At 42.7% G+C, this 24,723-nt stretch overlaps 1 protein-coding gene across 1 annotated transcript in view; it reads right to left on the bottom strand.

The window, feature by feature from the left end:
- Window positions 1–24,723, bottom strand: part of SEMA5A (semaphorin 5A) — a 384,818-nt gene that overhangs the window by 282,701 nt on the left and 77,394 nt on the right. Inside the window, exon 2 of the mRNA XM_006095388.3 lies at window positions 6,245–6,339. The gene's annotated coding sequence lies outside the window, so the exon portion shown is untranslated. The remainder of the gene's footprint in view (window positions 1–6,244; window positions 6,340–24,723) is intronic.

The following is a 24,723-nucleotide window of genomic DNA, read 5'->3' on the forward strand; positions in this document are numbered from 1 at the left end:
TGGCCTGGTCATTGAGAGGGAAGAGAAAGGTCCATAGAGAAGGTGACATGTGAGCTGAGAATTGGTGAACAAGCAACTATTCACCCACTGGACAATATAGGAAAAATCATGCCAAATACACTAAACTCCGATTGGGGAGTAGATGGGAATAATCCTATTCCTTCCTCCAGGAGACAATCTCATTATTCTCCAGTTCTGTGTCCAAATGAGAAATAAAATTTTGTCACTGAGTTTGAAAAATCCCCAAAGACCCATCCATCCATCAATGTTCCACAAATCCTTCCATAAAACAAATAATTATTGACAGCTTTAGGTGCCTTAGGCCTTTCTCTATGCCTGGAGATGCTACAGTGATCAAAAGAGGCAAAAATGCCTGCTGTCATGGAGACTATGTTGGGGGGAGGGCAGAAATTATACAAATAGTGATAATGGTGGGGAAAGAAATGTGGTGTCCTGAAACCAGATGGAGAAAGTGTCAAAGGAAGTGGGGGGATCCACTGTACTATACCAAAGCTGCCAACTATGACTGTCAAGTGCAATGGGCACTGAGCTTCAATCACTGGATTTAGCAACATGGTGGTGACTGTGACCTCACAAGGCAGTACTGACAGAAAGACTGAGCAGTCAAAGTGGGTTCAAGAGAAAAAGGAAACACAGAAATTAAGGATAACAAATATAAACAAGCACTGTTATGGAGTCTTTCTGTGAAGAGGAGAGAAATGGGCCATAGATGGAGAGAAAATTAGGGTCAACAGGTCATCTTATTAAGATAGTAAATGTTTGCCTTCCTATTGGAAATATCCAGTATAGAAAGGAAACTAACAAATGATGATGATGTGGGGATGAAGGGGAATTGTTTAAGAATGAGATATTGGTGTCCAAGCTGGAGTTGTAGCCTCAACTGAAATTAGTCAGGCTAGCACCAGATGCGATGTGTACTTGGCCAACTTGGGCAGGTGCCTCATCTTCAAGCCATCACTGTAGCAAGGAGGTGATTTGCTATGGAAGGAAGAGGAAGTGTTCGCAAAAGGTGTATGACTCTGAGCTGTAAGCAGGACAGTCACCACCACCGCCCAAAAAAAGTCTGAGCTATGATAAATAAATGCATCCACCTAATTCCTCCACATTGGAAATGTAAGATCTGTTGGCTATTCTTAGATACGGTTATATGAAAATATGGTGGCATTTATTTCCCAGAAACTCCTGACCATCTTTCCACCCTTTGCTTTTCCTGCTTGTGTTTAACCAATAGTGGTAACTATCCAAACTTTAAGCAAAAGCAAATGAAACAAAATGACTCTGATCCCTTTGTGGCCTGGGAGGCTAAAAGAGACACAAACGCACACAAAAATCACAAGGAAAGCCCCAGTGGATGAAGCATGAACTGCCTAGGTTGGCAGCCCTGCAGCTATAAAAGCCTCTTCAATGCTCTGATCTGAAGACATGTAGGAAAACCTCAAGTCCCCTGAAACCCCAAAATCTAAACACAAGGTCATTTCTGTCCTTCAGAAATTTCTGCCAAAAAGATGTTATGCACAGTTTAATGGAGGGGTCAATTTCCTCCGGTGCACACGTAAATCTTCAATTCCAAGTAATTAACCCCACACATGTCGGCCCCTCTAATGGGTGTCTGACAATAAACAGACGTATATGCCATTTCCAGCCTGGCTTCACAAAGAGAAGAAAAGAAAATGGATTCTGAACTTGCCCATACATCTGTGATTTACAAATATTTATGGTATTCATAGGGCCAACAACCTTCAGGACAATAACATACTTTGCAGACATTCACTAAAACAAATGGGGGTTGGGGAAGCCAAAATCCCATACCAAAGAGAAAGAAGGAAGGAGAGCAATTCCCTCCTGGAATGGGAATTCCAGTGCATCCTAATGCAGATAATGGGAGCAGATGATCCTCCTCTCAGTGAACTTGGCTCATGAAAAGCGAAATGCATGTGACACCACAGCTCAGATCATCTCACGGAGATTTTCCATCCGGCTGACTAGACAATAGGGCAGGAACAAGAAGTGGAGTCCATAGCTTCAGTATTTCTGACAACATTAAGAATGACAGGCTAAATCTTTATCTCACCGTACAACCACACAGCATATTTAAGCAAGTGATGTATCCATATCAATAATATTCATAGAAATGAACAGCAAATACCACAAAATGAAATTCCTATCAGTAATGTTACCAACTAAAACACCAATAAATCAGTAAGCACATTCTTTTCACATGTGGATTCTGTCTCCAGAAACTCAGTCTGGTTTCTCACTGCCTTTTCCTAGTCTCAAATGACATCCTTTCACTTTCCTTGTTTTACAGCCAATGAATCTAGAAAATCAAGAAAAGTATAGATGGAGAACTGAGTTGTGGCTCAATCTGTCCAAGCCCAGAAAGAGAAATCTAGCTAATTCTCTATCTCTTGGAACTTATAAACTGTGAAACCGTTACTGCAGAAATACCATAACAATTAATATTCTAGGCAAGTGCTCTCAACTCAACAAGTAAGGACATCAACCTACACATCACTGGTATAGTTGACCAGTATTGCCTTGGTCTTGGAGACACAACACCACATAACATTTAAAGCAAACAACACCAAACATTAGGGACAAAAATAAAATGACAGGAAAAGCACTGTGACAATGACTTGTTAACAGTCAACATAACAGGTAAAGTACTATTAAATAACATATACAAGGCAGCTCTCTCTAAGGAGCACGACCACACCTTTCCCCACCACTTTCCCCCCAGGTGGGTTTTCCTTGCCTCTCTCTCTTTCCTATAAACTCCAAGGGTCCTTCTTTTGCCTATGTAACTTATTTCCTAAGCTGATTTTCTTCTATGGCTCTACCCCTCTGACTTTATAAATAAATTTTCTCTTATTAAAAAGTTTTATATATATATACATATAAAGGTAGTTGTTAAAAATATAGGTAAAGGCTGTAGAACATCTCAAAATATAGGTTAACCTTTCTCTTTCCCTAACCAAAAGAGAAATAAATAAAAGAATGAAAAAAAATTCAGTTGTCTGGCTCTAAACATGGTCTCTATTTGTAGAATGAAGCAATGTGCAACTGAGATCTTTCATCCATACAAATATTTTAATTGTTTGAATATCCTCATTAAATTAAAACTAAGGATTGATTTTTATCAGTGAGGAAGAACAGAGGCAGAATAAAGCTGTGAGAAAAATCACAAAAGTCAGTATCTATTTTTATAAAGCTAACTGAACTGTTTTCCTGAATTAAAGCATTGAATATATTGATAAGATTAGAAGAAAGTTTTAAAAAATTATTATTTTTCTAAGCACTGGTTGATATAATTATAAAGCAAAAATTAGGCAACACTACAATAAACTTTAAATTTAAGAAGATAAAGTTAAGCAAATGAAGTGGAGAAAAATACAACAAAGTATTAATATTCTTAAAGTCTGTTAAAATCTGTAATAAAAATTCTGAATCTCAGTAGCTCAGAAAGTATAAAATAAAAACAAACAATTCTCTCACATCCTCTCTCTCTCCCTAAAAACAAACAATTCTCTCATATCCTCTCCCTCTCTCTCTCTCTCTCTCTCTCTCTCTCACACACACACACACACACACACACTCTTGAAGTAATGGCTAATAATCATCAGCAGGTATGGCTCAGTGGTTGAGCGTCAACCCATGAACCAGGAGGTCAAGGTTTGATTCTGGGTCAGGGCACATGTCCTAGCTGCAGGCTCAATCCCCAGTAGGGGGGCGTGCAGGAGGCAGAAGATCAATGATTCTCTCTCATCATTGATGTTTCTATCCCTCTCTCCCTCTCCCATCTTCTCTCTGAAATCAATAAATACATATTTTAAAAAAAGAAACCAACCAAATAACCAAATAATGAGTAAGCAATGACACATATAAAAAGGAAGGAGAACTAACAAATTGACTAAACAATCAATGATGATACTCAGTGATGTTTCAGCAAAGCAAACTCTCTGGCATATTATTGGTAAAATATAAATATCTACAACACTTTCCAAAACCAATTAGCAGTCTCATTAAAACTCCTTGGTTTTGAAATTATAAGTCAGCTACAGCTATTGTAACATAATGAATTAACCTTCAACTAAAAGAAAGCTTTACAGTAGCAGCTGCTATTGTTGATAAAATATCGATTTCATGCACCAAATTTCTGCTTTTCACAAGGCAGGAGATAGTGTGACCGACAAAAAGCTAGAAAGCAGTATTGGAAACAAGTGTAAGACATACGTGCTTCTCATGATTGTTTCAGCATCATCTATTATTTTTCTTAACTGGAAATAACATATATATCTACCCCCAAAAGACAGTGAATTACATTATAGTGCCTTTACATGATAGACTAGTATGATGCATTAAATGAGGGTCATTAACAATCTTCAATTATATGATATAGCATCAACATATATGTTTATAATATACAAGTATATGTTATAACATGTGTAAGAGCAGTATATAAACTTTTATGCCCAGTATTAATTCAAATCTATGAATTACTAATCAAAAACATACTATAGCCTAGGACGGTGTGACTAGGTTGGGTGCTGTCCTGTTTGATGACCAACCATGGCACATGCCCAAGTTGTGGGCAAAGGCCTTTGTCTTTGGCTAAGGGATTATGGGGGAATTGTGCCCTTCTTGTACATACAGGGTGAGGCAAAAGTTAGGATTACCATTGTTTGTATGAAAAATATTATAATAATTAATAATAATACCGGAATAAACTCCATTTCACATACTTACAACTGTAAGCCTACTTTTGCTCCACCCTATATTTTCTATAATGAGCATTCACTATTTTAATTCATTTTTCTTTCAGGTTGAAAACTTTAACATTGGCAATTTTAGATAGTGAAGATAAGGCTCATGAAGTGCCAACATCCTCAATTGCAGTGTTAATCTATTTACAATTTGGTATATATTGATATATGTTCTGGTAGACTTTGTAACACACATGACTTGTGGGTAGAGATTATATGTTTGCACATTATTGTTTGTATATTTTGAAGATTAATAGGGTTATATTAAACATTATTCTGCAATTTCTTTTTTCCAGTTAATTAGGTACCATATATAGTTTTTCATTACTTTTATAACCATAATTTTATTTTTTATATCATTGCCATTAAAGTGAAGAAAATGTTACCATCACTCACGGAAGTACGTAGGAACGAGTGGTTCTTGAAAAAGATCTCCAAAAGTTCTGCTACATTAGACTCATGGGCTTACTACAATGATTTACTTCTATGAATGAGTGAACGAATGAACAACAAACAGAGTAGTTCCCTGCGTAAACTCTTTAAATAAACACAAATTAAGTGGTTTTTCTTTGCCAATTATTTTAGATTAAGACCTATCAAATAGGTCTTAAAGTGTCAGTGTACCTTTTAAGAAAAAGTTTTTTAAAAATCACATTATTTGATTTTTGTGGCAAAGGGTATCCCCATCTTATCCCATGATTTAAGTATGCCAATCCTTTTCAACTTGACTCTTATAAACATCTGCTTTTGCTTGTAATAAAAGAGGGAGATTTGATACCAGAACACTTTTGTGCAACGTAATTACCAGGTAACCCAAAATAATTGCATGTTTTTCCTAATCCTATATAATAAAAGGGTAAAATGCAAATCGACCAAACAGCGAAATGACTGGTCACTATGACGTGCACTGACCACCAGGGGGCAGACACTCAACTCAGGAGCTGCCCCTGGTGGTCAGTGAGCTCCCACAGGGGGAGCGCTGCTCAGCCACACACTGGGCTCATGGCTGGCGAGCACAGCAGTGGTGGCGGGAGCCTCTCATGCCTCCGCAGCAATGCTAAGGATGTCCGCTGAGGGGTCCCGGACTATGAGAGGGCGCAGGCCAGGCTGAGGGGTCTCCCCTCCTCCCGGCCCCCCCCAGTGCAGAATCTTGTGTACTGAGCCTCTAATATATATATATGGCAGTATGTTTAGGGGTGCAAAATAAAACTGAAACCAGGTGGACAAGCACATGGTGGGCCAGAGGATGCTGTGTCAATGGCACCCTGTCAGGGCTTTGGGTTTCCTGACTGAGGGGTTGGCCCAAAATAGTTTTGCCATAAAGAGACTTGTCTCTCTGAAAGCTTGCCCATTCACTGCCATTTTTAACAGCAGAGTTAAGTGAAGCTCGTCAGCTGTCACAGTATCTGAACCTATAAAACTGTTGGTTCCTTCATTCCCCACCTAGATGTCTGACTTACCAAGGAGGAAAAGGCTGGAGTGTTTCTTGGATCATGTATCACACTAAGGATCCACAGCCATCTGCTCACTGGAGCTCAACTCTCACACTCCAACACTGCGAAAAAGAAGAGAAAAAAATGATCCTGTCTACCCAGTTTAAAAGATGTTGTAGTCATTGTGTATCAATTCTAGAACGTTCCATTAGTGCCATGCACAACCAGATGAAGCTGCTTTAGCAACATGAGACTTAAAATAGTGACACAAGATAGCTTAAAAATGACAAATAGGACAGTCCTGGCTTAATTCATATCCATGCACTGAAAGGGCAAGGACTACGCCCTCCATCTTACCCTGTGTCCTCCATTTTTGGGCAGCCATGTGCTCGGCGGGGCTTCTTCCCCGAAGCCCAAGCCTCTGCTAGCCACACCCAGGATTTCTTTAAACTAACCAATGACAATCAAGGGAAGTGTGCGCCATGGATATGACCACATCCTGTGTAACGAGACGCCGACTTGCCCCTGGCCAATCAGCAGGGCCCACAGTCCTCTCTCCTCCCCTTACTATAAAACCTCTCTCCCCACAGTGCTGGCCCTCTCTCTCCCACTTGCTGCTGTGTCAGTAAGGAGGGTAGGGGAGCCAAGCCCTGGTTTGAATAAAAGACTCTTTGCTTTTGCATCGGATACGGCTGGCTCCCTGGTATGGTCTCTTGGGGATCTTGAAATCTGGGCATAACATGCACCTATGGATTTCTCTTTTCAGAAAAGGAGAAATAAAAATTCAAATGCTGTTAACATATGAAAACAAATTTCAGGAAACAATGGAAAGGGCCATCATCTCAAACCCATTTGAATTACTTTAAGCAGTTTGAAGGTCAAAGTCAGATTGGTTGTGTGAATTTACCCATTGCAGGATGACTCTTTCATGCTTTCTTTTTTTAATACAGTACCTTAAGTGATACATTTTAAAAATAATTGATTAAAGGCAGAAGTTTTAGAATAAACTAATATCAAAAATCTGAGTTTGTACTTTTATTTATATGTCGACTTATTTGGTTCACAATATGAGACTTTATAGGAAAAAATTATAAAGCATAAAAATGATTCACTTTACTAAAACCAAGCCAAGCCATCCAATCTCCCCATCCAATTTAACATACAAAAATCCTGCAAACTTGACGTTGTAATGTGACAGAAAGTCTACCACAAAACACCAGCCCCCCTAGAATCCCTAGTCCAGCAAATAGGTTACTTCCCACTTCTTATTCATAAAGGAAATGTGCCCTTGTTCCTTAAGGACGCCTGGGACTTCAAATACTGCACTTCTGCACTCAGGGCTCATGCTTTTTCTATTGTCCTCCTTCACACAGTTTCTTCCTGCTCTCCACGCTCTGCAGCTTCTGGCTGCCATAAACCTGGAACACACTGATGTTGCCTATCCCATCACACACTCACTTAGGCAGCAGCTGAGAATGATGGCAAGGAAAGAACTTCCCAGAATATTCTGGAACATTCTGGCTATTCCTCTACGCAATAATTCCCACACCGTCTCCTTCAGTAATTATCTAAAAAGCCATCTGCCTGCAGAAAATAAACTGAATTACAGCATCTGGAAATTTGTAAAATTTTGTATCTGCTAAAGAGCAATTTTGAAGTCTCCAGGTTCAGAGGTCAGAGGGCAGTGACTAGGTAACATCACCTCTCCGAGAGGTGCCTTTGGTTAGTTCATAGGAAGTGAGGGGGTGAGCCAAAGCAACTCATTCAGATTGCCCGAGAAGGCGCCCGCAGGCCAGGTGCCCCTACACACAGCAGAATCCCGGATCCCTATGTGGCCCCAGCAGAACCTTTAAAAGTTCGTGACATCATCCTTTGGAAAGGAGAAGGCACAGATGCAAATCCTTGAGGCCAAAAGAGGAGTAAGGGAGCTCTCCCCAAGGTAAGGAGGCATCCTCAGCCCAGGAAAAATTCCTAGGAGCGGCCAATTCTTTCTTACAACACCAATAATATCTCCTTCGGGTGTGGCAACAAATATGTTAGTTGAGATTTGTTTATTAAACAGCATATTTGAAAACATCAACATTCCGGAGCCCTAAAATCTAAAATCTGCTTTGTAATTTAGTACTAAAATGTCCTTGTATTTGTTTGTAACTTAATCAAAATTTAGGTAATAAAGTTGGATAGATCCACTGGTTGCTGCCATGAATACCTGGAGATTTCTACTGGCTCCCACATATCATTGAGGGCTGATAATTAGATGTAGAGGCTGAGTTTCCCTAGCCTCCCCCAGTGAGGTCATAAATGAGCCCATGCGGCCCCTCAGCTAGGACATCCAAGAGTCAGGTCTGCAGAGGACGGCATCCTCTTAAGCAGCCAAGAGGACTAAGAATTCAGAATCCTTGATGCAACCAGACAACAACTACTGCAGGAAGAGAACATCCCTGCTGAATCCAGGCCCCTTCCTTGTAAAAAGGCAACATTCAAGTGGCAGAATGCCCAGCTCAGAATTCACATGGCTCAGGGGACAACATAACTTCCTTTGGAATCTGATTTCCGAACCAAAAACCAGTTCCAACAAGCAGGATTGGGGCCCATACCCCCTGAAAAGTTTTAAGATGCCACTGTTTATATCAAGGATTTTACCATTCTGGGGCATGAAGGCCAGTGAACAGCATCAGGACCCTTTGCTCCCTAAGGTCAGCCCTTGCCCGGGTAGAGTTCCACCTTCAGGAGGCACATATATCACTCGATACAACACCCACATATACAAGCAGAAACCACAGCAACAAAGCAGTGACCTTGAATGGGAACTAAATTAAAATCACAGACAATGGCCCCTTCAAGTCTGAAGGCTGAGCTAGCCCATCCTCTCCAGTGAGGTCATACATTAGCTGGTGTATAAACCATAAATCACTGACACATTTTCTAGAAAACAGAGTCGGTACAGAAATGGCAAAGCCCAGGGGCTGGCCTCAGACTGGAGGGTGAAATGTTTTAAGGTGGATATTTAACTATCTATTAAATAAGAAACTGCTTATGTTTCACTAACATATAAAATGTCCCCATTCGACTCAATTCCATTTTCTTCTTTTCTCTTTTAGCTTAGTATCATCTTTAGTAGAAATGACCTCAGAAGTCTCTGTGTCATAATTCTCAATTACAGCCCTGCCCAACAAAAACCAGTCTCAGACACACACACACCCGTGCAGAACTAGCCCCCTGCAAGGTGGTGTGACTTACAAATGATAAACCATTCCCAGGAGTACCCTTCAGCCACATTCACAGGATCTTAAAGTCCTTTCTACAGTGAAATGCATGAATAAATTTTAAGCATCAGTTACAACTTGAGTGCTCCTCAACATACGCCTCTCCGCTAAAATATGCAACCTGCCCCAGCCCATTCTACTCAGAATGAGAAAATATTTGGATTTAAACATTCTCCTAGAGACCAAAGGTCAGATGAGTGGTGGCCACTGTCCTACATGTACATGAGAGAAATTAAAATTTCAGGCCAGTCTTAAGAGCTCAATTTTGAACCAACCACAGTAAAATCACAAGAAATAAAATAAAAATGGACAAGACCACCTGGTATCATAAAGACACTAAGTAGTGGAGTGGAAGAAACCCCACCAGTACAGGCTCAGGAAACCTATAAGCTGTAAGCTGTTGGGCTAGTGTTTCCCAACTTTCAAGAATTTCACCCGTGACTACAGAGTTTGAGATATCTCATCATCAGTGTCAAGGTACGAAGCATTCAAATCTGTGAGGAATTTTTGTGAGTTTATTTGAGTCAAACTGTAGACAAATGCTGAGAAGCAAAATCTAAAGGGATTGAGATAATGCTCCGGAGGATGGCAGTTTTGCACCTTGTTTTATACATTACAACCAAAAGAGGAGAGGTAAGTGGGTTACATGAAATCCACTGGTGATAAATTAGGGAGACAAGAGAAAGCAGGGGGGGAACCTCTGGGACTGGATAAAAAGTAAAATAATATGTAAAATGTGTGTGTGGGTATATGATAGTTAATAGTCAACAACTCAATGACAATGAGGGGATTTGTGGTCTCCAGAGAAGGGTGCCTATGCTTTGAGAGTTCCAGGAAAAGGCAAATTACTTTGACATTCCAACAATATAGTATCGTAGATGTAAAAAGAAAATAGGCTCAGTTAGGGTAAAAATTGACCTTTGTCAGAGAAGATGCCAGTCTAGGACATAACAAATCATCATAAACTGCTTTTTAGTTAAAAAGTTTTAATTTCAGACCATCCTATGTGGTTACTTTAGGTCTCTGAGTTTGTAAGGCCAACACACAGGCCTCCCCTGAGCTTGTCAGGTTAGCATGTGGCCCATTTTCATCCACATCAGTCAAGTGGTCACTTAACCACCATGCACAGCATGGCCATTCTAGGCGGCTAGAAGACAAAGCAAGGACTGATTATGTTCTTGGTAACTCACACCAGGCACTGTCTGATTCATGTGCTACACGATTCAGTAAAGCTCTGAAACTGGAGGAAAAGAAAGTTCCTTCCATATGGAAGAGTCGGGAAAAGCCTCCTGGAACATGAGGGATGTGATCAGGGCGTGGCGGGAGGGGTAGGATATTAGGCGTTGATGAAGACTATCTGAGTGGGGTGCATCACAGGTGAAGCAAATGGTAGATCAAACAGGCAGACCTGAGAATCCTCGGATGGAAGGAAGAGCCATCTTGGCTAGAGCCATGCTGAGTCGGAGTGTGAGCCTCTGGCACCACCCTTGGGGCACGGTGAATTAATAGAAACCTTGGGAAGGATAGGAATTCACCGGAGTGTGGGCTGAACTGGGACAGGTGAAGCAAAACAACTCTTCTAAGTTGCAAAGTCAGGACTGGAGAGCAGCGGGAATCATGGGTGGAAAGCTGGCCTGATGCTCAAGTTTGTGGAAGAAGATGAGGAAGCAAACTAAACGGGTTCCCAGTTGGAGGCTGAGGGGCAGGAAAGGGCAGCAGCTGGAGTGAGTGGACCAGCAAGGCAGCCTGACACAGGCTCCAACACATGGCCATGTGTTGCTGGAAGGCTCAAAGGAACTGCTCAGTGACAAAGCAAATAATTAGAGAACATGAACATGAGAAAGAGATGAGACTTCACCCAAAGGAAGGGGGAGCCATGGACGGCTCAGTGAAGGCCAGAGTGGCATCTGGGAGAATCAACGTGACAGCTCTGCAGCGGACAGACAAGGAGAGGCGAAACCAGGGGCTTGAGACTCCACAGGAGAACTTTAGATTTTAATATATGTTTTTTTAAAAAGACTATAAATCAAAGCCCATATTTGCAAAGCATTGGTTGTATAGAAACAGTCTAGAAACAGCCTATACTAAATGAGGAATGAATGTCTTTGTACTTTAGACAATACTAGAAACAAGGAGAATTAGAATTTTCTCACTAGGAATTAAAATACAAAATAAGTACAGGATATCATTGTTGTTTGCTCATTGGTCCAAGGCCCCTGGTTCAGTGGGGAGGAACTGTCTGAAGAATCCACCACTCAGAGGTGAGTGGGGTGCAGGCAATCTGTTTATGCTGTGTGTACACACTGCTCCCTTTCCTGAGTCTGTCCCTAACTTTGCTCTTCCTATGTTGTCACCTCTGTCCACGTTGTTCCTTTCAAATACATGTCCCCACTAAAATCACAGTGGACATTCAGGTTAAAGAAAGAGGGTGACTGAAAGAAAGGCGGGTTCCTGTGGGCTGGGGGGTCATCAGAAACACCCTCCCTTACCCCCCGCCCTTCCGCCATTCAAGAAAAGAAAAGGAAGTGCTGACAACAGGAACAGAGAAAGAGACATCAAGAGAAGCTGACAGAGAGGAGAGGGGACAAAGGGGAGGAAAGGAAGGACACATAAGAGCAGGAGGGAGGGGAGAGGGAAATACACAGGCAGCAGCCTGCAGAGACCTGGGTGACTGGAAAGGTGCAATCTGTTAGGGACATAAACAAAGAAGGCAGGCTGGGCTCAGGGCAAGCAGAGGAGGGAGCCTCTGCTCCTAGCTGCCCCCACATTCCTGAGCAAAAATGCCAGCATTCAAGAAAACAATGGGAATAAGAAAAGCAAACTGGGCATAAAGCTAGAGGTTGATGAAGAAAGTGTATGTAAAGGTGAGGCCTGGCACTGTCATTGCAGCAGCCACCTGTCCCCCCCACCCCTCCAGAGGCTGGCCCACAGAGAAGGTTCATTTCAATCCCCCAAAATATAATATTGTTGACCATTTTATACCCAAGACAGGTCAGGATGCAAACTTGAAACTGGTTTTTTTTGTTTTTGGGGGTTTTTTTTAGGGATATTGATTTTTTTTAATTCTTTATTGACTAAGGTATTACATATGTGTCCTTATCCCCCCATTGCCCGCCACCCCCCTGCTCGTGCCCTCATCCCCCTAGTGTCTGTGTCCATTGGTTATGCTTATATGCATGCATACAAGTCCTTTGGTACATCTCTCCTCCTTCCCCGCACCCTCCGCTGCCTTCCCTCTGAGGTTGACAGTCTGATTGATGCTTCTCTGTCTCTGCATCTATTTTTGTTCATCAGTTTATTATATTCCACAAATGCGTGAGCTCATGTGATATTTATCTTTCTCCAACTGGCTTATTTCACTTAGCATAATGCTCTCCAGTTCCATCCATGCTGTTGCAAATGGTAAAAGTTCCTTCTTTTTTATAGCGGCATAGTATTCCATTGTGGAGATGTACCAAAGTTTTTTAATCCACTCATTTGCTGATGGGCAGTTAGGTTGTTTCCAAATCTTAGCTATTGTAATTGTGCTGCTATGAACATAGAGATGCATATATCCTTTCTGATTGGTGTTTCTGGTTTCTTGAGATATATTCCTAGAAGTGGTATTACTGGGTAAAATGGGAGTTCCATTTTTAGTTTGTTGAGGAAACTCCGTACTGTTCTCCACAGTGGCTGCACCAGTCTGCATCCCCACCAGCAATGCAAGAGGGTTCCTTTTTCTCCGCATCCTCGCCAGCACTTGTCATTTGTTCATGATAGTCATTCTGACAGGTGTGAGATGGTACCTTATTAATGTTTTGATTTGCATCTCTCGGATGATTAGTGACTTAGGGCAAGTTTTCATATGTCTCTTGGCCTTCTGTCCTCTTTCAAGAAGTGTCTATTTAGGTCCTTTGCTCATTTTTTTGATTGGATTGTTTATCTTCCTTTTGTTAAGATGTAGGAGTTCCCTTTAAATTTTGGAAATTAAACCCTTATCAGATATAACATTGGCAAATATGTTCTCCCATGCAGTGGGCTTTCTTGTTATTTTGTTGATGGTTTCTTTTGCTGTGCAGAAGCTTTTGATTTTGATGTAGTCCCATTTGTTTATTTTCTCTTTAGTTTCCATTACCCTAGGATCTGTATCAGTGAAGATACTGCTTTGGCATATGTCTGAGGTTTTGCTGCCTGTGGATTCCTCTAAGATTTTTATGGTTTCCCATCTTACATTTAAGTCCTTTATCCATTTTGAGTTTATTTTTGTGTATGGTGTAAGTTGGAGGCCTAGTTTCATTTTTTTGGAAGTATCTGTCCAATTTTTCCAACACCATTTATTGAAGAACTGTCTTGACTCCATTGTGTGCTCTTGCCTCCTCTGTTGAATAGTAATTGACCATAGTGGTTTGGGTCGATTTCTGGGTTCTCTGTTCTATTCCATTGGTCTATATGTCTGTTCTTGTGCCAGTACCAGGCAGTTCTGAGAACAGGCTTGGTAATATAGCTTGATACCCCTCCTACTTTGTTCTTCTTTTTCAGGATTGCTGCAGCTATTCGGGGTCTTTTTTTTATTCCAGATGCATTTTTGGCGAGTTTGTTATAGGTCTGTGAAATACGCTGTTTGTATTTTAATAGGGTATAGATTGCTTTGGGTAGTATGGACATATTAATGATGTTGATTCTACCAATCCATGAACATGGTATGTTCTTCCATCTGCACTATGAAACTGTTTTTAGTTTTGTTTTTTTAAATATATATCTGTTGCTTTGTTCAATATTCCCATCTGAACTTTGAACCTTGTTTGACATTATGATGTATAAATGCTGAGAGCAGGGTTAAAAAGGGATGTGCTGTTAGGGGCCACCTTTTAGGATGTTCTCAGTTTTAAAGGCATTCCTTCACCCAAGGTTTGCCTGCACTGGCCAGCCTGTGGATTCTATGCCACGTTCTATAATTGTAAACAGCATCTAAATCAAGTAGTTTCCATAGGAAACATGAGTGCAAATGTACAGGGATGAGAGGAAGATACACTTAAAATCAATTCCTAAGACTTGTATCTATACAATAATATTGTAACGCAAAAGGTAACTAAATGTTTTTCCTTACTTTCCATATCAATATATATGGACAATAAGACACTTTCTCCTGCATCCGAGTACAGGATGCATGACATAATGCCATAGTTACATGGGAGGGCTCTGTATAATAATTAATAAACAGCTAATTATTTTCTGTACAAATAATGCCCCATATTGGTCAAGGTCATTTAACAAAGAATCTCTTTAATAATTACCTTGTATACATTTAAAAATGACAAGTGCCACGTGTCACACTTTCCCTTCTTTGCTATCTTAGGTCCCAAGTAGGAGCACATGGAGACCATCTCCTGAGGTTTCATGGACAATGTGACTTCACATGGGAACACAAGACCTCACATTTGGGTCATTTAATGATGCAATCTTGGGGCTCTGAGACCAGCAGAGGCATATCCTTAACAGAAGAGCAGGCACTTCTGAAAGTTGTATCCAAAGAGGAAGATGCACCAGGAAAAAAAATATTCGTCTTGCTTGGAGCCTTCACACCCTGATCCACCCAAGACCTCTCTCTCCTTGAGTTAACAGTCACTATGAAATGTGATGCCTTAAAAATATTAAACACAGCTGAGACCTACAGAAAAGACGAGAACTGGGGGTTTTATTTCTCTAAGTGTTGACTAATCCTAACAGCATTTGGGAAGAGAGAAACCCAACTGTTTCCATTCAGTCTTCGTGTAGCTCACCCTTGTTGAGTATATAAAAGCTGGCCAGAATGGCTGACCTTGGAACCAATATATTGCCTCCGTCACTGGAGTAAAGCTGGAGTAAAATATTTCCCAGGCCTTTACTCCCACATCAGACAATGAGATGTGTTCTGCGCTGCTAAGAGGCATGGGAGAAGAGGGAAAGAAAGAGAGGGGCAAAATGACTTCTTTATTAAAGCAAACAAGTTGCCAAGAAAACAGCAACTACTCAAAGTGAGCAATTTCTAAAATCAGCTCTCTGGGGACACCAAGGTCTCCAAAGAGTGACTACTTTCTTTCTTATTCCTGCCTCCATGTGCCCAGTTTTCAAAGGGCAGGCTTACTTTTCATGCAGGCAATTTTGAAGCGCTTGTCCAAGCGGCCAATTTGCATGGGCAATTGGGCCCTCAGCTTTCATTCTGACAGCTAAATTGATCCATCCTTTGTAGATGACATTCTCAATACCCAGAAAGAGAAGGGTGTCTGAGGCTTTTTGAAAAATGTGGTCTCTCAATTCCTACTTATTCAGAACAACACATTAGATAAGACGTGTAAGAATTTGCTTGCCCACACAAGAGATTCAAGATTTAACTCTAGATCTAAATTCAAGATTCAAAGATGAAGATTTAACTCTAAAAAATTATGTAACTATTATTGTTACTTAACTTTTGTTAAAGCAAATAGAGGAAGGGCTGGGTTCATATATCAGCTAGCTCTTGGTCATTACATAGGAAGCTGGGGGGAGTGGGGGGGTGGATATCAGCCACAGATCAAATCCACAAATGACACCAAAACCTCCCCAGAATAAAGCTGAACTAAGATAAAGGTCGGCTGCAAGAGCATGAAGGAGAAAGAGAGCTTACTGATCACTGGAAAGATGGCTGACTATGAAATTCATGATGAATTGTTCATGAAATGAAAATGGGTTAAATGACTCAGAAAAATATTTTCCTAAAAAAAAAAATGCACAGATAGCATTACTTTAGGAATTTATAGCTACAAAAGATGCTCTCTCCACAACACAGAGAAATAAAAAGATGTTGTCCTTTAACTTGTTAAGACCAATCAAATTAGTGCAAGCATGCAAGCCAAGCCAGTATCCATGTGGAGCTGTGTCAGATCTGGGTTCTCCAGGACTTCATTCATTCTATGTGCCTAGATGCCAGTGCTGCTGGTTGACATGGTGTACAGTGATCTGGACCAAACAAATTCTGTTGGACTTAGAAGACAAACTACAGTGGTCTTTGTTTTTATTTTTTGGCTTAAACCCAGCAAATACTCTGAAGCCATGTCAGAACATTCATCTCTCTGAAGAGATGAAGGATACAAGACTTTTAAATCCCGAGCTCAGGCCCAGTGACCTGTTGGGTCTTCCATTGTCAAGGTGGGCACCGAGGCCTGAAGAAGGAAGACGCATCCCGTTTTTGCGTTACAGCGCGCAGGCAAATGAGCCGTTAACCCCATGTGTGTCGTGCTCCTGAGACTACCGAAGCCTGACTGTGTGGCAGAACCAGAAATCTAATTCTGTTCTATTTGTCATCCTCTCAAAATAAATTGGTGATAAAAATAAGAAATAGGCTACTACACATTGAACCAGCTGGTGTATCACCTATCTCTACACTGCTGTATTTAGAGTGTTTACACGCGTGGGGAAATAAAAAGATTCTCTTTTTTTACTGGCAATGAGTCATTCATCCACTTCGGCACAGACTGTACTGAACTTTCTCCCCAAGAAGAACTAGCACAGCTTCCCTCATGTTTAAAAGCAACCATGGCAGCTGCCTTGGATTAGTCATGAAGCCAGTCTGCCCATCCTGCAGCCTCCATCAAGGAGTCATCTGATCAAATCCGACTCGTAATCGGAACCAGAAGGCCGGGCGTGCCCTGATGCAAACCTGCTGGGGAAATGAACTCTCCATTGTATGAGCCAAAGATTCTTCTTTCATTTTCTTTGCTACACACACCTTTCAAAATGTCAGCCGAGGTGCCTAAGGCTACCTGGTTCCTCCTCCCCATCCTTGACGAGCGACACCATGGGCGTAAAACATCACTCCTGGGAGAGGAGTGCTGGATAATCTTAGGGAATTTGTCAGTTTACCGATTTTTCAAGGAGCCACAGTTCATTGCTCACCACCACATTCAAAATCCTGATCCTTTGAACTAACTGGAAAGAAAACAGACCAGTTTGAAATGCACCGTGTTTTACAAAATGGTGTTTCATTATTTTCTGCTGACAAGCTTTGCCAGCAAAGGTGATAACTCAGGGAAAGTGCACAGGATGATGCCCGACAGGTGGTAATCCCAGAATGAGTGTCTACCCTGCCCCAGTACCCCCCCTCCCCCCGGCCCCCAAATAGTGGGTTGGGTTTATGTTTTCTTTTTATAAACTGTCAGGAAGACAAACCTCCCCTCTGTTGAATGAACAGTATTAAACTGACCAAGGGTATTGGCTTGTTTTTTTGCTTTGATTTTATAAGCTGTATGAAGCTTATTTATGACTCTGAATCCAGAACTCTTATTTCTTGCCCTTTACATTGTTTTATTGGCTTGACCTCATCACTCAAGCAGCTCATCCTAAGACGGTTCCTGCATTCCTGCTGGCTCTCCGAAATCCACAGGCAACCTCCGTGTGCCCCTGTGATGTAGTCACCTGTCCTCTGTGACCAGGACCCAAGGCTCGCCTCTGGTTTCTCTGGTGTTAATTTGCTGACCTTCCCTGTCAAGAGCAGTTTTCATATCATATTAACTCTGAAGAGCTGAGGGCAGGCCAAGTAAATATGCACGTTCAAAAAAGACTGGATGAGGATTCCTTTCTTTGACTTCAGGGTCTGCATAAATGTTAGCAGATCGGGGCACAACCCAAAAGTCAGCTTCAATGCCTAATCTGACATCAGTCAAAATCACCCAGAAAAACAGAGCAAACTCCACCTGGAGGCACTGGGTGCTGCCCCACCTCCTGTGGGTCTGGAATGTGCCAGGCCCTCAGCAGGTACCCAGGCAGGAGCTGAAGGATCATGACTGTGCTGAGCCGGACAGCAAGCCCTGAGAAGAGAAAAATCCCAATTCCCTGGCCAGAGGCTCTAGGCTTGCCTGGATCCCATCTTGCTCCAAATAAACTCTTTCTACATCCTTTAGAAGGTTTTCAGGTCTCAGAAGAAGATTCTGGTGCTACTCAGACAGGTTTGGGCCCCCTTTCTCTACATCTTCTTCAAACTCTTATAAAATCCAAACTTATCACAGACTCTGCTGGGCAAACATAGCAAAGTCTCATCTCTTCTTGTTTATTAAGCTGACTGGCAGATACAAGGATCCTTCTACAGACTCTCTGGAGAAGCAGCATCCAGGCCCCACCCCCCCCCCAAAAAAAATCCAGAACCTCCCTACCTGGTCAGAGATGTCCCCACGGACAGACAGCTGCTCTCGTGGACAGAGTCAAGACAGGAGAACGAGGCCAACCCAAGGCCAACAGTGACTGGTCATGAAAAGACATATCCCTTAGAAATATAAACATTATCTTTGTAAATTTCATGTCTACACTAATAATTCCCTTAGTCAACCAGCTTTTCATAGATATCAGCTCTCCAATTTCTGACCTGCTGATGTTCGCTGGAACTGGAGTGTTGCCCTGTAGCAACTCTGCAGCCTCCTGGGCTTCCACTCTCTGTTCTCTATAATTTGTGGGTTTCAGGCATCTTCACACCTGCAGCATCCTAAGAGCACTTGACCCTGGGCTGGCTGCCTACTCACCTCACCCCTCCCTCCTCATTCCTATGTCCCTCTCCCCCCAGTTATCTACAGAGAAAAGACATGTTTAAAGGAGCTCCTTTGTCCGTTTCTATTTCTCATATGGCTTTAGAACACATGCGTGTGCCCTGGCCAAAATGAACAAGAAATTGTGATGAGGTTCACCATCCTAACAACTTAGAAGCATTGTAAGTAATTAAGCACCAGAAAGGCATTATGTTCTTGGGGGTATTTTATGGTTGACTCCAAAATGTGCATTTTAATCTCAACAGGATTAGTTTGGTTTTTTTTAGTTAGTTCCCACTTGTTATTCTCATCAACCACTTTTTAGGTCTGTAGAAATGATGCTGCTTCGTGAGAGCAAAAGGCCTTATAATTAAAGTCAGAGCCTTAAGAAAGGCCTGCATCACTCTAATATGGAAGACAGAACAGTGATGCAGAAAATAAACTCAAATGACAACAGGGCACAGACCTGCCCTGGCTTGGGTATTTGTTTCTCAAACTATATAGACTCAAGTGTTAAATTAAGACGCGTTGTCACAATTAGCTTCTTCCCCATGCAGACCCCCTGCAGCTTGGTAGAGTGATAATGCCAAAGCTGCCTCTCTCCTCACACATCCCGTCAGAGAAACTATCATCTAATGATGGACTGGACTATCACTGAAGCAGTCACTGCGAACTCTGGGGAAATTAAACCATAAACAAAACCCCTCGTTCAAGTGCAGAGCTGACAGCCTCGTGGGGGGAGGTGATAGGCCCTTTATTATACTTGGAACAAAATGTCTTGCGCTGCTGTCTGTTCCCTTCTTCCCACGGCTGGGATTACACGAGGAAGAAGGGCTATGGCTACTCGTTGCTGACTGACAGTTTCTCAAGTCAGGTCCCTTCCTAAATATCATGAAAGAGCTGTACATCAGAAAAGTGGCAGGAAAGTTTGGTGACAGCTGACAAAGACTCCTAAGGTAAACCACCAAAACATAATTTGATGCTATAATATGATGTTTACAGCCGCTCTTTCATAAACTACTCATGCCCTTCAAATTGGGTCTCTCCTATTTTCATATCCGGGGCACACAGGAGTCTTTCAGCAAAAGCTAAAAAGATGCACATTGATCATAAGCATCCTGAAATGGCCTGGGTTTCATGATTTCCCTCTGCTGCAAACCTTGGGAGATGTCAACCTCCCCATCCTCTTTCTTCTCTTGGCCAAGGACAGGAGACCAGAAATCTGATCACAGACAAGGCACACCCACCTGACAAGGTGGGAACACCAAGTACCGACGATGGTTCTGAAACTCCAGTAGAAGTAAAGGAAATACTAGTCATGATGGAAACCTGAACAATTAAATGGTTTCAGCCCTACACTTAGTCCATCTGGTGTCAAATGATAAACTGTAAGTAGAAATAGGGTCTCCCTCAACCACTTCCTTTACCTTTGCCACTGACTTTATGTCCATTTGCTGGCCTTGCAGCTCAACATGGGTGCTTCTGAGGCACCTGACCTATGACAGGCCTTCAGAGAAAAGAAGGGCAGAGAAGTTACAATGACATGTGCTTTCATCCCTCAAGGGCATTCAGTCCAGAAACTGTCACTGCTCAGAAGACATCTTTATTCTGGCTGAAATCACCAGAGGGAACCACCTCTCCTCAACTCCGGTTTGCTGTGACAGACGGATGGCTGTCAGGGAGCTGCGGGTGCCCGAGCGAGCTGCTGTGCAGGAATCCCAGGTGTCCCGGGCTTGAGACAGGGACAGCAGCCTGGGCAGACACTGCTGTCAGCGAGCGTTCATCACACTTGGCAATCCACACGCTTTCATCCCACTTAGATTATTCCAACCCCACCCCTGAGTGTGCCCACCGGGGCACAGAGGCTGGCCCTGTGTTTTAGGGGGAAGTTACACAGCCATGTTAAAAGAAGTTATGGCGGGCTCCCACAAATGAGACCACACACTTTAAACCAAACCAAGCCAAAGTTTCTTTTAGATTGCAGCCACAGGGGTCTAGTTCATCACCAGGAAGAAGGCCTGTCCTGTGAGCTGCTGCGGAGCCTGTGACAATTCCACCCATGATGCTGCAACCACCAAGGACAAGTTTAAACATCTACTTTGCACCTACGGGATTCAGAGAACAGAAGGGGTCAAGTAACGCCAGACATTACTCTTTCATGTGGTAACTAATATTCATGAAAGAAAAAGAAAAAAAAAACAACAACTGTTGATCCTCATTACTCACGAATTCCATGTCGCAAACCCGCCTATTTGCTAAAACTTATTTGTAACCCCAAAATGTGCTGTTGGCTGAGAGTTCAAAGCTAATGAATTAAGTATATATTAAATAAGATGCTTTAAACAGAAAGACGCATAGAACAAGGTTCTCTGTGGATGGTTGATGAAGATGTTGCACCCAAAGGCTTCAGGAGCTTAACCTGCCAGGTGTCCTAGGAGCAATGGTTCGGTACCAGCTCAAACAGTGTGTGCAATGACTACACAGAGACAGCATGGGTACCGTGAGGGCAGCCTGTAAATACTGAAGGACCTGAGCCACAGTAAAACACCCCAGCAGTGGCCCTGCTCTGCACAGGAACCTCCGAAGCTGACTGGCGTGAAGGTGGGTATACTGCAAGACTGTAGGAATGGAGTGGGTATTGCTCAGAGGAGGAACCACCTTGATGGAAGGAGACTGGGAGTCAGGCAACAGAAACTCAAAAGGCGACAAGTTGCCTGATCATTCCTGATACACAAAATATGGGCCCTCTTGCTCCAGTGGAGCACATAACTCATGGTGCTGCTGCAAGCTGCAGGGCCCCAGTGCCTGACTGTCTGGCACGAACCACATTAGGGGAGAGACCTTTCTGACGTCATCCTCCAGTGAAAATTAGACCCCTCCAAAACAGGAATCTGAACAATGAGCGGGCATCAGGGGTGACAGGCCAGAGGCAAGGTCGCTCCCCGGAGGCAGGCCCTGGCTGTGGCTGGCAGGACTCTTCGGCTCACATAATGTGAACCAGACCCCCATCTTCTGCATCTGACAGTGATTCCTGCTCCATCTATTTAAGGGATGATTACCGTCTAAAGAGTTGATTGCAACTCATTACACTTGAGATAATATATTCCTGACAGCCCAGGCTATTAACTTGAACTTCTAAATACCCACACACGTCACACATGGCCCCTCTGACATATTCTCATCTGTTATGTGTTGAACAGGAAAGTGTGTTCTCGCTACACAGCATATAAAGGAGGAGAAGTTAAACTGGTAGAGAACAGCGAGTACTGTTTTGTCCAGTCAAGTACAGGTTTATATTTTAATTGAGTCACTTTTAGTACATGGAGATATTGAACATTAAAACACAAAACAAGCAAAGCAATCCACAGATGCCATAGAATAAAAAGGTCCAAAGCTCTTACTTCCTTACTTCCTGGTGGCCTCATCTCTCCCCCCCTACCCTCCACCCCCAGCAGCTTCTCCCCTTGTATTATCATCTGAAGATCTATAACTACTAACCTTTGGGAATGGAATTGGCTTTCTTTTGAACTACTTGCCTTCTTTTATAATAAAAATAAAAACATTGAGCCTCCTTCTCCATCTCCACCTCTATACTGTTAGTTGTCCATAGAAAGTGAGAAAAAAAGACCCAAACAGAAATGGTTCACGTGTCCTCAGGCTAAGAAAACATACCGATAAAGCAATGCACTGTTTCCCAAGTTCAAGAAGAACAGTGTTTACCATGATCCCAAAAAGATAACTTGGTAGGCTCCACAAATATATTTGTCAAGAAAAGCACAATAGCCTATAAGAACAATACTAGTAAATCAAGTTCAAGTGTCATGGGTGTGAGTCAGACACCAGAGTTTTTATTTCCTCCGCATCAGACAGGCCTTTCTCTTGCCTATACCCCGAGGCTATGATTATTGCAAACTAACCACGCCTCTCCTGGAGTTTCCTGGTTAGTTTGCATACAGTCAGTTGTTTCCAGAAAAAGCTTCAAGACTGGGAGGCAGTGTGCCAACAGGAACGGGCCAGGACAGGAAAAGGGTTTCAAATTGGGATCAAGCAATCCTGTAATAAGAAGTTGTGTGAATTAAAAGAAATAAATGACGATTCCTTCTCGCTTTTTAGCCAAACCTGGCTCTAAAAAGTCCCTGATCTCTTAGAATACTCAATGCTAAAATAAGGATGTGTGTCTATAACTTCAGAGCTTTAAAGAGATCCGGTGGCAGCTTGAAAGGAAGGCTTAAGCACCACATAGAGAAATGATTGATATTTGACTAAAACTTCCAGAAGAGCCTTCTGGGAAGGAAGAGGGTCAGCAGGGGACACCCTCTCTGGAGTTTCAAATGCACCCAGTGACCAGAAGGTCTGAGCCAGCGCAGAGGAGGGGCTCACAGGGAGCATCAGCTGCCTCCCACTGATAGCAGGAGCCCGCTCCTTGTTTCTGCAAAGCCCGCAGCTCTAGCACTTCGATTGGGGCATCAGTTCTAATTAATTTCCACTCACCACCTTCATCTTTCTGCACGTGACAAAGAACTGCCCTGTCCACGGCCCAGCGAGAGAGGGAAATACGTGTCTCGGTTGGTCACACTGTTGCCTTCCTGGATGTTTAATCTCTCTCCTGCAACTGGCTGCAAAGAATTGCTTCTGCACCACATTCAGGTGAGAATAAGGACTGGGCTGGGGAAGAGAAGGAGGTCATTGGAAGCAGAGAACAAAACATAACAAAACGAGCAAATTCAAAACCCTGACTTCCAAGGGAATTCAAGGAGGACAGGAAGAGGTGAGCGGACCAGGAAGGAGAAAAGAGGACCATTCTGGCGAGCAGACAGCACACTGACGGACACCTGTGACTGTGGGAGCTAACAAAACGCAGATGTGTCCCTGGAACTGGTCTCCTGTCCCCACAGCCCGGTCCTAATGCCGGAGAACCTTCCCCCAAACCACAAAGGCTGGAGGCGAGGGAGAGCTAAGTCAGCCCAGCTGCAATAACAAAAGCTGAGAGGTCGAACCACGAAAGCTTTTAAAAATAAACACTGGGATTCAAAGCAAGGAGGAAACCCAGCGCTGGGGGACTTCAAGAAGCACTGGACCTCACCAGACATCATTTCTAAAACCATTTGGAAACTGCTTTTCAATGAGGTGTTTAAATGACAACAGAGGGGCCGGCCTCTGAAAGAGAATGGGATCAAACAGAGAAATCCTCAGAAGTCCCTGCTCAGACTGTTCCTCAAAGGACGAAACGGGCCTTTTATCTCCCCAGGAAAACTTCCTCGGCCCTGAAAAGGCCTCAAAGCCCCAGGGACACTGAAAGTTTCTAGAGTCTTAATAATGTTACCCCCTAAAATGTCCAAATCAATCCTAGCAAATTAGCCCAACTATGTACCTATTTCAGAGCTTTTGTGAAATAATGGGTCTCCCTGCTGGTACAAAAAGCCTGCTGCTTCCAAGTTTAATTCCTGAAAATACAAACTGTGGCCCAGAACTTCCTAAGTTAGTGAGAAACAGAAGAACGTGCCATCTATTCAGAATGGCGGTGCCGGAGGAAAGCTGCAACGCTGTCTGTCTTCTTCGAGAAAACGTCTGAAAAGGCTCCCCTGAGAAGAAATGGCTCCGTGACCGAGTTCAAACCCTGCCTCTCCTCTCTACCTGTGCAGCATGGACATGTTTTGTTTTGTTTTAAAGCTTCCTGGGTTTCTTCTGCTATAAAAGCGGGATAATGTCAGCAACCAGGTTACAGGAAAGT

This window comes from Myotis lucifugus, unplaced genomic scaffold (genome assembly GCF_000147115.1).
Source record: "Myotis lucifugus unplaced genomic scaffold, Myoluc2.0 scaffold_153, whole genome shotgun sequence".
Lineage (NCBI taxonomy): Eukaryota > Metazoa > Chordata > Mammalia > Chiroptera > Vespertilionidae > Myotis > Myotis lucifugus.